The sequence below is a fragment of the Ursus maritimus genome, unplaced genomic scaffold (genome assembly GCF_017311325.1).
Source record: "Ursus maritimus isolate PB19 unplaced genomic scaffold, ASM1731132v1 scaffold_30, whole genome shotgun sequence".
Taxonomy (NCBI): Eukaryota; Metazoa; Chordata; class Mammalia; order Carnivora; family Ursidae; genus Ursus; species Ursus maritimus.
In genome coordinates, this window is record NW_024425564.1 from 21010535 (window position 1) to 21025140 (window position 14606).

General features: G+C 36.6%; 1 protein-coding gene across 1 annotated transcript in view; it reads right to left on the reverse strand.

Annotated features, from left to right (window-relative positions):
• Positions 1 to 14606, reverse strand: part of LOC103665144 — a gene marked incomplete at its 5' end in the record, with an annotated part of 295474 nt that overhangs the window by 43021 nt on the left and 237847 nt on the right. The gene's annotated exons all lie outside the window — the stretch shown is intronic.

The window sequence follows — 14606 nt, forward strand, 5'->3', positions numbered from 1 at the left end:
GTCACCTATGCTTGCAATGAAGCTTCCTTGTTTAAACTAAAACTGAATCATGAGGGCAGTGCTAATGTTTCAAGTCTGGCTGTTTCACATACAAAAGTACAAGCGTACTTTTCAAGACCAAAGCTTCCAAACATCCAAGGAATTGAAATCCTCAGTGTGCTTTTACGTAACCTACACCTTGCTTCACAAGCCGTCGTTTATAAAGCCACGATGAAAAGAACAAGTCTATAAACCTGTGCTAAATGGCAGGAGTTTTGAGCTCCCAGGACCTCAGACCTGCAGTTTATGCAGTGATTTATATCTAGTGGAATTAAGAAAACGTATAAATGGAGGAGAAAAGGAGGGAACACTCAAAAGGGTGTGCGTGTGTTTTATGTATTATCATAGAAAGGAGGTACTCAGAGGAATCAGGAGATTCAGAAGAAAGAAGCTTGGAGAACTTTGGTCAGGAAACCACTTCACTTGACTGTGGCAAAAAAAAGAAAAAAAAAATCATGTGGTATCTGTAAATACGCTAAAAACCCTAGAGCAGTATGGGGCCAGAGAAAGCACTTAGGGAGAGGCAACTGCAGATTTTCTATAATCATAAGAGGGAATTAGTGGCATCTTTAGCTTGGGAGTGGGCTAAGGTATATATTTTGAATCTGCAAGTAGCTTTGTTAAGCACATATTTTTGGAGGGGTGTACGGGGGTGAGAGGCTAATGAGATTATCGGCAAGAGGTCACATCACCACTGCATTAAAGGATCTTCTTCTGTATTTAAAGGTGAAGAGACTGAAGACAGATGTACTAGCTGATTTCATGCATTTTAATGGGTATTTCTTTTTTTTGGACATCGAAGCCAACACACTGGCTTTTTACGCTACATGTTTTCTTCATTGACACAAGGATATAAGATTGCTGAAAGCAGAGACCAGGAGAGAAAGCCTGTAAAGTTCTACTATCCAGATTCCCAAGCCCATTTTATGAGATGTCTTGACTTCCAATTACACAGTGACTCCGTCCGAATGACAACAGTAAAGGCAAAAGACCCTCGGTTGATTTATTTTCTTTGCACAGAATTGGCAATTCTTTTGATATTGAGTTTCAGTCTTATAATTGTTTTTTGTGTATGTGAATAAAATAACATGGTTGTTAGTCTACTTTCTATGATCTTTTTGTTTCCGGGAGATAACTTACTCTATTACTACTACTACTACTATTATTATTTACCTAACAATGTTGAGACACATAAAGCATTAACATGACTTTGAAATCTCCCTCCATTAAAGTGATAGGATTGAGGTGCAATATTGTATTCTGGTCCTTTAAGTGGCCTTCCAAGACCTGGAAAAGTATCCCTAACCATAGGATCCTCATCAAGGTCTTCCAAGTATTCCCTTACTGGATCTTACCACAGGAACAGGCTCAGCTCCTGATCAGTGTTTTGGGAGCAATATTAAAATTCCAAGTTGATCTTGAATAAGAAACTGGAAAACCCACTCCGTCACTCTTGACTGTTGATGTTTGGGCAGACAAGCTGAGATTCCTGGGCTGAACATCTGGCAGAAGCCATTTTACCATTCATCATTTCAAGGTTTCAAATTGAGGGCAAAATGCCATATAACTTACTTGTACATCGTTTACTAAAAACCACAACATTATAAGGCCAAAATGTTCTTACTTGAGAGGTTTTTATCCCCTTCCTGAAATATTCTGACATGTGCAAAGATCATGCCTGGCAAAATGTCCTAGATTTTAGTCCTGGCTGTGACATTTATTATGATGGGCAAGTCATCTTTCTGAATCTCACTAATTTCCCTCACCTGTGAAATTCCTGACCTGATTACCTCAAGGTTTCTCTAAGGAACAAATAGAATTATGTTGACAACATGTTGACGACTCTAACGTGTGATAGTAATGTAAGATATTGTTATTTCTTTCAATGTTTTAAGTTAAAATCTACAAACATTACATTTTCATGAAATATTCCAATAGCTGTTTTTTAGATGCTAAAAGCAAAATCTTTCAGATTTGAAATTTAAAAAGACGACAAGGAAAAGACCTGCCCTTCTCTAAAGAGGTTCTACTTTTTACAATCATCTTTCAGCACTCTGACTCGTTACACAATGTTTGCATCTGTACGTTTATGTAACGCTCCTGCAATATAAGGTGATTCTTCACCAAAAATCAAGGCGGGAATAAGCATTTCCTTCCACTCCAATTACCTAACAGCATAACTTTCTGTACTTCATCTACTCATTGGGAAGCAAATTACAAATTTGCTGGGAAGTTTTCATCAGAAGCAACATAAAAGAATTACATAAAGAAATATTTGGTGAGTGTTTCTATCTTATAGTAACGTGCAAAAATCATATTCGCACCCCTTTGACATATCTATTAGTGAAAAACCCATTTGTCTATTTGCGCTATATAGGCTACCATTTGTCGAGCCAATAGATTTATAATGATTAGGCTTAGTGGAAAAATCTAAACACAGAAAACTCTTCCACCATTATATTCATATTCAGAAATGTCAGGATTAACTAAAACTGGAGGTTAAATCACACGATTAATGACAAATGCTGCAATTCAATTGTTCAGCTAACTGCCATCATGCTTCTTCATTATATTCCTCTTAAAATTTTCTATTAGTGGTAAATTTTCCAAAAACAGAAAATGGGAAATACCAGGAGCTGACAGCATCATGTCAAAGTATGGGTAGCCATTGCCAACATCATCAAGGTAGAATGGCTTACGCAGTCCTCGAGCATGAGGATTATGTGTTATATCTTTGATTTGAGCCCAACAACAAAGTTGTTATGCACAGAATTTATCAAAAGAGTGAAGAAAAGGGGGCACATGGGTGGCTCAGTTGGTTGAGCGACCGACTCTTGATTTCAGCTCAGGTTATGATCCCAGGGTCATGAGATCAAGCCCTGCGTCGGGCTCTGCAGTCAGTGGGGAGTCTGCTTGAGATTCTCTCTCCCTCTGTCTCTCCCCACACTCATGTTTGCATGTGCACATGCATGTCTGTCTCTCTTCCAAATAAATAAACAAATCTTAAAAAAAAAAAAGATAAGATGGAAGAGAGAAAGGAAGGAAGAAAAAAGCAAGGGAGAGAAGGAGGAGAGAGCAAAAGGGGAAGGATACTACTACCTAAACTACTTGGTGACTTGGTTCAGTCATAAAATTACCAATTCGTGTTAAAAACTAAACTTTTCTCTAATACTGTTTCATACAGAGAGGTGATTTGCCTTCTCAGTGAATCCAATACATCAAAAACAAACAAACAAACAAACAACAACAAAAATTATCCTGGGTGTGGGATTCCCTACCCCAAAACAGAAGAAACCAAACTTAAGGCATACATGGTGTAGATATGTCATTCTCTGGGACAACTGAATGTCACATTTTATTTGTAGAGCTTAGATTTGATATTTATTATTCTTGGTGAATAGTGGGCACATGTATTAAGTGAAAAGTGAATCAAATTTCAAGTTACACAAGATAGCATATGCAGCACGTCCTGCCAAGAAGTATTGGAAATATTTGGCCCTGCAAATAGGACAGAAACCCTGAGTGTTCTCTCCAATTTACGCCAGCCCCTTGATAACAGACTTTTCTTCAATGAATTTTTAGCAGTTTGCCTGATGAACCCGAATGGTCTTGGAGAAGTTGAGAAAACAGAACCCAAATAGAGATGCACTTTTGCTGAGCACTGTTGTAAAATCATCCAGAGCGCCATCAATGCATTCTTGTGTGACAATGAAGCCCCTCTGGAGCTGTGGTCAATTTCAGTAGAGTGTACTGTTCCTGTGTGACGCTTCCTAGACTCAGGAAAAACAGTTTGCCTGTTTAAGGACTGCAGAAAATAACAACTCACTTCTCCACATATGCTTATAAAGGGTGACAGTAAACTGTTAATTGGGTCAGTTTCCACCACCACTGCTTATACATCATTAATATGTCTTTTACGGGACTGAAATTGCTCTATATTATTTTTTGGAAGAGAAAAAAAATATACCAAGATAAAATTTTGGTGTTTTCAGTAAAAACTGTAGTAGGTATTTTTAATGACCCTGAAGTTCTGGCAAATAAAATAAGAACCTCAGAAAAGCACTATTATCATAACAGAACCAATTCTCTCTTGTTCCTGATGATCTTTGGTACCATTTCCTCTTACATAATTGTATGGTAAGCAACAACAGAACATCATAAGAGCTGTCATGAGGCTCAAGAGAAAAACAAACCTCATACTATTAATAACTTTTTTTCTTGGCATTTTTTTATTGAACATTGCGTCAACATTCTCTGGGCTCTACTGTTCTAAAATCCCTTTTAAAAACCTGGGGGGAAAAAATACTGCTTGGATCCTTCAGGCTTGAACTTTTTAGATTCAATCCAGGTCTGTTGTGTTACCTCTGGAGTACCCAGAACATTGTTCCTGAAGCTGGGAACAATGTGTTCTCCACAACTGCAAGCTCTATAAGTTGTACTTTAGATTAAATTTCTTTTTTTAATTTCTATTTCCATGATCACATTTGAGGTGATGAAAATGTTCTATAATTAAATTATGATAAAGGTTGCAGAACTCTAAACATGATGAAGACCACTGAATTGGGCACTTTCAATGGATTAACATTATAGCTGCAAATTATTATTTTTTTAAGATTTTATTTATTTATTTATTTATTTATTTATTTATTTGAGAGAGAGAGAACACGAGTGATGGGGAGGCACCGAGGGAGAAGCAGAAGCATATTCTTCACTGAACAGGGAGCCTGACGCAGTGCTTTATCCCAGGATCGTGACCTGAGCCGAAGCAGACACCTAACCCACTGAGCCACCCAGGCCCCCCTATAGTTGTAAATTACATCTTAATGAAGTTGTTGAAGTATTGGACCCATTTTAAAGAGGCAAATATATTTTAAAATAATAAAATAAGTCCTTTATTACTTAACTGAATGTTTGTCTCAGTAGGGTCTGCTGACAGCTCTGAGGTTCTTAACTATATTTCAAGGGATGCTCAAGGATTCCTTTAAAAGGAGTTTTAGTTTATTTGTAGGGTATATACGCAAAATGTGGAAATTAAGAAATGGAAACTGTAGATTTTAAAAGTACAATATAGACATTAAAGGCAATTGGCAATAGGGACAATCTGTTTTACAAATTAAAAAGTCCTTTAGTAATAACATAATATAAAGAAATGGTATGATTTGAACCAATGCATATATGCTATTAGGTATCTCTATCCTTCATTAGACTGTGACTATTTTCCCATGGAGAGGGCCCAGAGTTTGAAGTCATTACCTCTTGATCAAGGATAGTAAATTCCCTCCACTTAAGGTTCTCTTCACACATCCTTTAGATTTTGCAATATCTAAAAGCATCATATAAATTTTAAAAGAAACTGAAAGTTTAGTTAACAAATAGTGCTCTTTGTTAAAACAAAACAACAACAACAACAAAAAGCCTTATTGGCATAGCTCATTCCAGCCTAATGACAAAATTAGGCTTATTATCCATGATTTTTAAGTTTTATACATGACTAAGACAATTAGGAAAGACCCAGGAAATGAGTATCAGCCAAATGTGAAAAAAAAAAAAAAAAAAAAAAAAAAAAAAGGGTTTGAAAACAATCTAAAAGATCAAACCTTTGGCTAGGGCAAGATTTATTTGACAAAACTGTGCCCCAAAAAATCCATAAACAAATTTTTATATCAAGAAATTAAAAATAAGCAAGTATCCAAAGCAGGACAAATGAGTCATCGCCTGACCTGGTGACAGGCTGTAGAGTGACAATGAGAGCTTTTCCAACAGCTTGCCTGAGAAGAAGCCAAGGGACCAGCCTGGAAACCAGGAGCTAAATGTAGATGGCGGCGCGTGTCGCTTGGAGCGCTCACGGTGACTCTGTTCCTGCCAAATATACAGCAGCTTAGCTGTGTTTTAGGACCTAATCGAGGCATAAACCACAACTGCTGCTGTTGCTGGTGATGATGGAAACCAAACTGCCTTTCTAATTGGAAAGGAAGAAATGTGAACAAAGAGAACCAACCAACAAAATCCCATCAGGAGATGCAAAATGTGACTGGGTTCTGCCGCCAAGTTAAGAAAGGTGTGTGTTTCATCAAATCTGAAAGATAATCAGAACCGAGAAGGAGAAACACCATGGCAATGTTGGCCAGTTCATTAACACTCTCTGTGACTTTCTTTCTTCCCTGTCTGAAGACAGATCATGAGGCCACTATGTAGCAGACAGATTGTCATGGCACAAACACCTACTTGAAAACATAACAGGGACTGCTCCCGAAAGGCATGGGACAGTGGTTTGCAAAGGATTTTATATCGCGCTTGGTACTTTTTCCTGTCAAAGAACACGTATATAGGTCTTTTTCCAAATTATGAAAATATTATGTGTTCATCATAAAAATTAGTAGGAAATTTAGAAAAGCACAAAGATAAATTTTCCATACTCCTACATCAAAGGAAGATAGAACCATGTGAAAATTTTATGTATGTCTTTGTAACTTTTGACTTCACTTTACAGTCTTCCATGGGCCATTTTTGTACTGATTCATATTGAATTACTGGGAACTGTGGTTTTGCAATGCACATGGAAAGTGAAATACTAATATATATCATTTCTTGCCTATTTATCCAAACTCGGTGTTCCCCGATGCTTACATTAGTCATGTTCCAGCCATACTAAATTCTTTTCTGTTCTCCAAAATACCATGAGATTTTTAAAATTTTTTTTATTTAAATTCAATTTAGTTAACATATAATGTATATTAGTTTTGGGAGTAGAATTTAGTGATTCATCAGTTGCATATAACACCCAGTGCTCATTACCTCAAGTGCCCTCCTTAATGCCCACCACCCAATTACCACCCCCCACCTCCCCTCCAGCAGTTCTCAGTTTGTTCCTAGAGCTAGAGTCTCTTATGGTTGCCTCCATGATATTTTATCCTCTGCTTGGAGCGCCTATTCTTCTGGTGCCCAATTTGTCCTTGCACTGCTCTTCATCTTAAATACCTATCTCGATAATCTCCTTTGCAAGATCTTCAATGGCCTTTTCAAATGGGTTAAGACTGTCAAAAAGAAAACCATGGGCCCCAAATAAAGTCACCTGGACCAAATCACCAAACGGGGGCTCATTAACCAACCTAACTGCAGTTCTAACTTCCCCAGAAATGTAGTCTTTACCAGTCAATCAAGAATTTTCCAGCAGCACCAATGAGGTAATGGGACACATGGGCTCTCTCCATCTCTCCCACTGCCCCAAAGGATGGGGAGGTAATCTGCATGATAAAACCCTCAGCTTTTCCCCCTAAAGGAGAGTGACCTTCCCAGAAACAACCCTTTCTTTTCTTTTGCTAACTTGTTGCCCCACCTCCTTCCTAGAAAAAACCTGCCATTTTGTACAGCTCCTTGAGCTCCCTCTACTTGCTAGATGGGATGCTGCCCAGTGCCTGAATCACTTAATAAAGCCAAGTAGATCTTGAAATTTCCTTGGTGGAATTTCGTTAACAATACTATCTCCCTTCAAGCTACCACCGTACTGCCTAGCGCCATCCACGGAATTGGCACCATCTACTGTATTGGCATTTTAGCCCCCCAACTGCTTAACTTCTTCACTGTACTGTAAAGGAAGAGATACTGTTTTTACTTTCATGTGCATTTGGAAAAAAGTGCCTACTTCATATCAGATGATCCATAACAAAGTGGCGAGTAAATGAATAGATGGGTGAACGAAGTTATTTCATCTCTCTGAGCCCACTTCCTCATCTGTAAAATGGAAATACTACCCACCACATATATTTGCTTTGAGAATTAAATGAACCAACATATTAACTGCTTGACATAGTGACTGACCCACAGTAAGAGCTATTTATTTTCTTCCTTTGTTCCTAAGAAAATATTACTTTAATTTTAAGCCCCTTTTTAAAAAAAATTCTCTTTGACCTATCTACCAAAAACGTGAGCGTTAAGAGTTCAAGCAAATAGTTTCTCTGAGCAGGTAATAATACTATGGTGACATTTTTGCAATTCTAATTTATTCAAGCTTTGTGACTGTTAAAAGCCCAAAGAACACCCTATAGAAATTAGATAAGCTAAAAGGGACAAAGGGTAATAGGGGAGCCAGTATTTCAATAGAGTTGTATTTTCATCTCATTGAAGCCTATACAAATGCAAGTGATGGGGAACTGGCTTTTCTCGAGTAACAGTCGGATATGGAAAGGAATTTGACTTTCATTCTTCCCGGTAAAGAACATTGTACTTCCAAAGGGGGAAAAAAAGAACATTGTTTAATGCTTTACATGAAATTCCATTTCCCACCACATAATTATTAAAAGATAAGTAGCTTCTGCATTATTAATAAGAATAAATAATAAGATGGCAATTAAATAACTATCATTAATGACTTGTTCATTAATATGTTAGTAGTCAGCTGTTTTATCATGAAGAGAAATTAGAGTAAGATAGTAGGAAAATTCAATAAATAATAAAACAGAAAGCTGTGTATTGTGCCTCAGTTAATTACAAATATATCTGATTCTTAGGGAACGCTAAAGAAATTTGCATACCAAGTACAGAAGTAGTTCAAAGCTAATAGGTGCTTTGTTACAAACAAAACTCATGTCTCTTTGAGTTTAAGTTTGTTTACTCTTACAAAAACTTGATTTCCTGTGTCTGAGGAAAATAAGCTTATAAAAAAGATGAAAAGCCTGCTATATAGCACTCCAGTAAAGAGATGCTAAGAAATTAAGTGTTAATGAATCAAAAACATATGGATTACATTTCACTTCAAATAGAAATGATTTTAGAATCAAGGGGGAGAGTACTTAGCAAAATGTAAGTAAGCCTTTGTCAATCTTTAAAACCCAAGCATTTATGGTATCTTCAGAAAGCTCCTAGTTATTCCTTTCCTTAGTGGTTACCTATCATTTTCATTTATAGAAACGATCCATCTCTCCAAGGCCAAATGACCTTTCAAACGTTTAACAATGTATTGAGTCAGTTATATACGGACATCCCAGAAGTTCAGAGATAAAAAAGATCAAGGGGGAAATATGTATCAATTAACCAAAACCACCATGCCAACATCGAACATTTTCCACCACTCCTTGTTCATCATGATTTGAAAGACAAAAGAGAAATGCCAGTGGTCACATACTGTTTTAAGTCATCTTCTTTTATATGCATTTTTAGAATTGTAGCTAAGATTTGCGTTTTCTATCAATCTTTCATTGTACAAAAATTGGAACTTGTGTAATGTTAGTAGCTCTAAATACAGTCCACATTTACATAAAAATCTTTAAAAGGAAGTGTTTTCATGCTTCTGGAGATTTGGGAATTTGTTCAATGCAAGCAGAAAACAACATTAGATGTAGAGTTCACAATAGGTATTTGATTACTGAGCAGAAACCCCTATGTGTAAGATAATTTAGGCATACTTTTAGGATGTATTCACCCAAGTCCCTAAGATATGTTCTTCACTAAATAAAAATAAATAAGTAAATACAAAATAGTGCACTTTTCCAAAGCAACCAAGTACATTTTTAGCACCTAGTCTACTAACTTCCCATCAAAGAACTGTTCATTTACGTTCCTATATTGATGCTGAAGTCTCTTTCACTAAGGATTCTGTTCTGACGTCCAAGATGTTCATTTATTATTGTGGGTACTTATTCTTGTGCCCCACACTCAGTGTGAAAAGCTTTTCAGTCATTTTGGAAGTGAAGCCTCTGTAGGCAAATCCTCCAAGTATGAAATTCACTGGAATCACATTCGGGGGACAGGAAGTGTTACAGGTAGATGGTTTGAGCCCTCCCCTTTTGTTCTCTTAATGTTAGGAGTTAAATGGGCCTTAGCTCTTCTGATTAGGCCCCTGGTGGCCACCTCCTACAATCAAAGCAGCCTGTTTACCCTTTGAATGGACAGAATTCCAGGGTTCTTTGGGTTGGAGTCACCATTCTGCCACCTGCCATTTTGAATTCAGCTTGACTCCCGGTTTCCACTTCCACTTGCTTCCACCTGCCATTCCTAACTTCAAATTTGGCTAGGTCCAATTTTGCTTGTTATTTATCTTCACCTACTTTCAAGTCCTCATCAAGCTTGCAAAACCTATCCCTCCACAACAGATCAGGATGAGAAATACCTGATGACGTGTAAAGCACAATCTATAAGTGATTGTGGGATTGAATTGAATTGAATAATTGATGGAAAACTGAACTATGTATTAGACAGAGTGTATTAAAAACATTAGAACTTTAAAACAAGCTATATAAGAGGTGCCTGGGTGGGCTCAGTCAGTTAACATCTGCCTTTGGCTTGGGTCATGATCCCAGAGTCCTGGGATCAAGCCCCGCAATGGGATCCCTGCTCAGCGGGGAGTCTGCTTCTGCCCCTTCCCTCTGCTCATGTTCTTTCTCTCTTTCTGAAATAACTAAATAAAATCTTAAAATAAAATAATAAAATCAAATTAAAAATTGATAGAATTCAATGCAAAGGCAACCCAAATCCTTAATGGAATGAGTTGCCTCTTTTCCTAAAGCTTTCAATGGCTTCCTGTTGCCTATGATAAATATATAGCCCCCACTACTGTGTCCATTTCAAGTTTCTAAACTCCTTCTCCAGGCTGAGCTCTCACTTTCTTCCAGCCTCTGCCCTTTGTTCCAGTTCAAACAAATTGCTTTCAATTTTCAAACCTGCCTTGGTATTTCCTGTCAGTATACCTCTACTCACTGTCTCCTTCCGCATGGAAAATTCTATCAAATGTCTCCATCCCAAATCCCCATCAACATGCTTCCACGTATCTATTTGCTACCACCTTGCCACCCAAGGTCCTCACCAAAGCTTCTCCTCCTCCCTGACCATATTTCTCCAGTAAAAATGAGTAGTATTTCTAGGAAAACAGTGCAGTCACTCCATGATATACTGCCTGCCATTGGCCGTGTCAATAACAATGTGTAGGATCTACCTCCCTATATAATTATAACCTTCAGAACAGAATTTCAGCAACTACAGAACTCAGAGAATTGTTACAGTCACATTCTGAGAGCACAAGAGTAGTAGATAAATAGCAATGCCTATACAAAGAAGAGAAAACAGGATATGTGTCTACGTGTGCTTGTGTTTCCCGGTACACATTCATGGTAAAGGATGGGTAGCTCCTTCTCAGAGTCCCTTACTTAATTCCATTGTATAGCCATCTCTTCATAAAAACTACTCTAACATACAACAACAAAAATTATAATCTTCATTAATTGCATCTGGTAGATAATACAGACTCGAGAAATAGACATTTTAGTTTTTATGCCTTCTAATTATGCTGCTTGAATGGATCTCTAACTTTACTGTCCACTGTCCCACGAGGCATGACTTTCTCCAATCCTTCCTCTCTGGCTAACATCCTGCTATTTCTATGAGCTTCAATAGCCCCTTTTAAAGTGATAGTTTCTTTAAGAAAATAATTACAATGTAAATTAGTCTTCAACAAATAGGCACATTTTGGAATTAAATTCCTAAGTATCGAAGCTTTGCTTCCTGATATGTTCAAAACCATTATATAAGTTTAACCATAGCCATTCAATCTATGTACCTAGAAATATCATTTCTTCTGTTGCTAATGAAGGTCCTACGGCACAAATTTATTAAAGGTATACGTTTGCATGGGATAATAATTGGGTCGATAATATTAAATTCATAGGCTCATTATTTAATTGCAAGGGCAGATTATGAATACAGCTTCTAAAATGTATTTTAATGAAAAACACTACATCCTGACCTAATCATATCAACCTTATGCTATCTAATTAAGGATGCAAAAAATCATTAGAGTTGCAAAATATTAGTTCCAGTTCCATCAGGCTGTGAGCTGCCCCTTCATGAATATATATATTTTTACTCATGATAAATAGTTAATGAGGTAAAAATGACAAAATTTGCATGTAGGCAAATTAGTTTAATAGAATGATGTCTTTTCTGACTACTGAAAGTGACCTTTTCCTTTTCAAAAAAATGGTTAAAATACTTCGAAATTATCATCTGGCTGTCTTTGCACAAATGACAAATTATATGTATGAACAATATAAGAATTACAAAATGCAATAATCCTAAATTCTCATCATACTGTAAATGTGTTCTGTGCTTTTGCATTTATCAATTTAATAAAAGGAAATTAAGCATATTATAAAGTGTCCATTTATGTGGCAATTTTTAATCCAGAGCATAAAAAAGAGAAGCATGTGCTTAATAGCTAATACTATGGCAAAGATCTAGATCAAATTTTTAAAGTACAAAAATTCTAGACTACTTACTTGAAATACTTTTATATTAAAGTGTCTATTCCACTCTTAATTTAGCATTTTAGATTATAGATGAGTGTTCTAAATTAAACTGGCATTGTATCTTGAAATTAGTACGTTAATTATTCACCAGGACTACCTTGCTTCCCTATTGAAATAAACTAAACAAGGAAACATAAAACAGGTTAAGATGAACATTAAAAAAATTAATCATAAATAAGCGGAAGTCTTCATGGTATAAATGCCAGGTCATGAAGAGATGTAACAAATAAAATATGTATGCCTATTCATTTAAGTTTAGGAATGTTTCTGTATGCTTAATAAACATAACCCCAGCAACGAGGAATAACAGGTGCTCTCCAGATTTTCAAACGATTTGCATCCACATCTCTGTGAGTCTCCTCATTGATGGATGCTGAGTCTATACATGTTGGGGAAGAGACAGCAGCAATTTATCTAGATATATTAATGTCTGTTAATGGCCCAAAAGAATCTAAGCCAAAATATTTTACTTAAGACACAAATGCCTTTGATTATTTACTTTAATTACTTTTAGTCCAATTGTCTTTTCTTTGATCCATTTAAATGTCTATACACTGTCAGCATTACAAACACTTAAGGTTTGAGGTCTTTTCCTTAGTTCTACTCTTGTCCATCATGGGTCACCTTTTATAAAGGAGGGAATAAATATTAATTTTAAAGAATTAAAGAATTTCATAATCTCCTTTAATTTTCCCTCTAGCACCTAAACATTCATTTTCCTCTTCCCCTTTATGTCCCCAGTCCCCTCCCCATCCCACCTTCTCTTATGTCTCACTCTCTCTGACTTTCCTAGACAAAATAAACAATCATAAACAATAAAATGATTCTCTACTTTTCTCTGTATTCTCTTGTTAGGTACTATGGTTCAACTCAGATCATTTTGGTACTCAACTTGGGATTGCTTCCAAATTCCTAAACGTCCATATTCCTAAACTTGATGTTTTGAAGCTTAATAATGAAATAAATATTCTCTACCTATCCCAGTCACTTTGACATTATCCTGCAGAGAAAGTGCTCTTTGCTTAATTTTTAGGATGATTTAAACAATTTGGGCCTTTCAAAAACTATGCTGTTGTCAAGGATTTTTGAAGAAGAAACCAGGATGAATATATCGCAAAGTGAAATGTGTTTTACTTCAAGTCAGGGACAGTGATTGTGGAAATGTCTGAGGTAATGTTATATTTATCTATCAAATTAACAGAATTCAAGGCATATTGCATATATTCATAGTAAACCCTTGTGGAATTTTTTTAAAGCAATATTTAGGTTTCTATCAGATAGAGAATGGAATGGGGTAGATTATATGTTCATTATATGGACAAATCAAATATGTTCAATTATTCAGTCATTCATGTTTGCATTCATTTATGTACTGAACGAATAGACAACAGAAATGTACTATGTTCTACAGACACTATTAAAGATTGAGAACACAAAGATGGAGAAGCCACTGGTTTATTGCACAAGATCTTAGTCTAAAAAGGAAGTGGGAAACACCTATAATTCTCAGATTGTGTGTTAGAAGGGTCAGATAAAACAAGCAGCTTTGACACAAAGGAGATGGTCCTCTCTGGGCAGGCTCCATCAAAGCAACACTCGGGGTCAGCCTGGAAGAAGAATTAGTTTGCCAGGGGGTACCTGGGGGGCTGGGAGGGTGCTCCGCCAAACAGAGAGGAATGGATGGTAATGTAAAACAATATGTCACATTTAGCAAACTAGCCTTATTTTAATATGACCTAATTATATTTCAGTGAGAAGCATTTGGCAAGAGGAAGGCTGAGAAGGGAGAGTGGGATATGGATACAGGAGACATCACCAGAAAGGTTGACAAGAATCCCATCAAATGGCAAAAATGCATTAGTCTGAATTTTGGCTTTTACTCCTCAGGCAAAAGGTTTATGACAGGGAAATGGAGGGTCATACCTGCATTGTAGAAAACTTCTAACGAATGAAGTCATGGATGGTGTGATGACGTGGTAACTGCAGTGTGAGACTGCAGGTAGACAGAGCAGTTAGCAGAGTATTGCTGTTCTTCAGAAGCTGGGTATTGAGGTCATAGACATGCAGTAGCAAATGCAATAGAGAAGAGTAGATATTAAGAAAGTAAAGTCAATAGAACTAACTGGATGATAAAACTGAAAAAAAATTCTAGGAGACAAAGAAAAGTCTAGAAAAACACCGGGTTTTGAATCTTTGTGATTCAGAGTAGATGAAAATGCCATGTATAGAGGTTATGGATGTGTAAATCCTGTGGTTTTGTGACATAAGTGA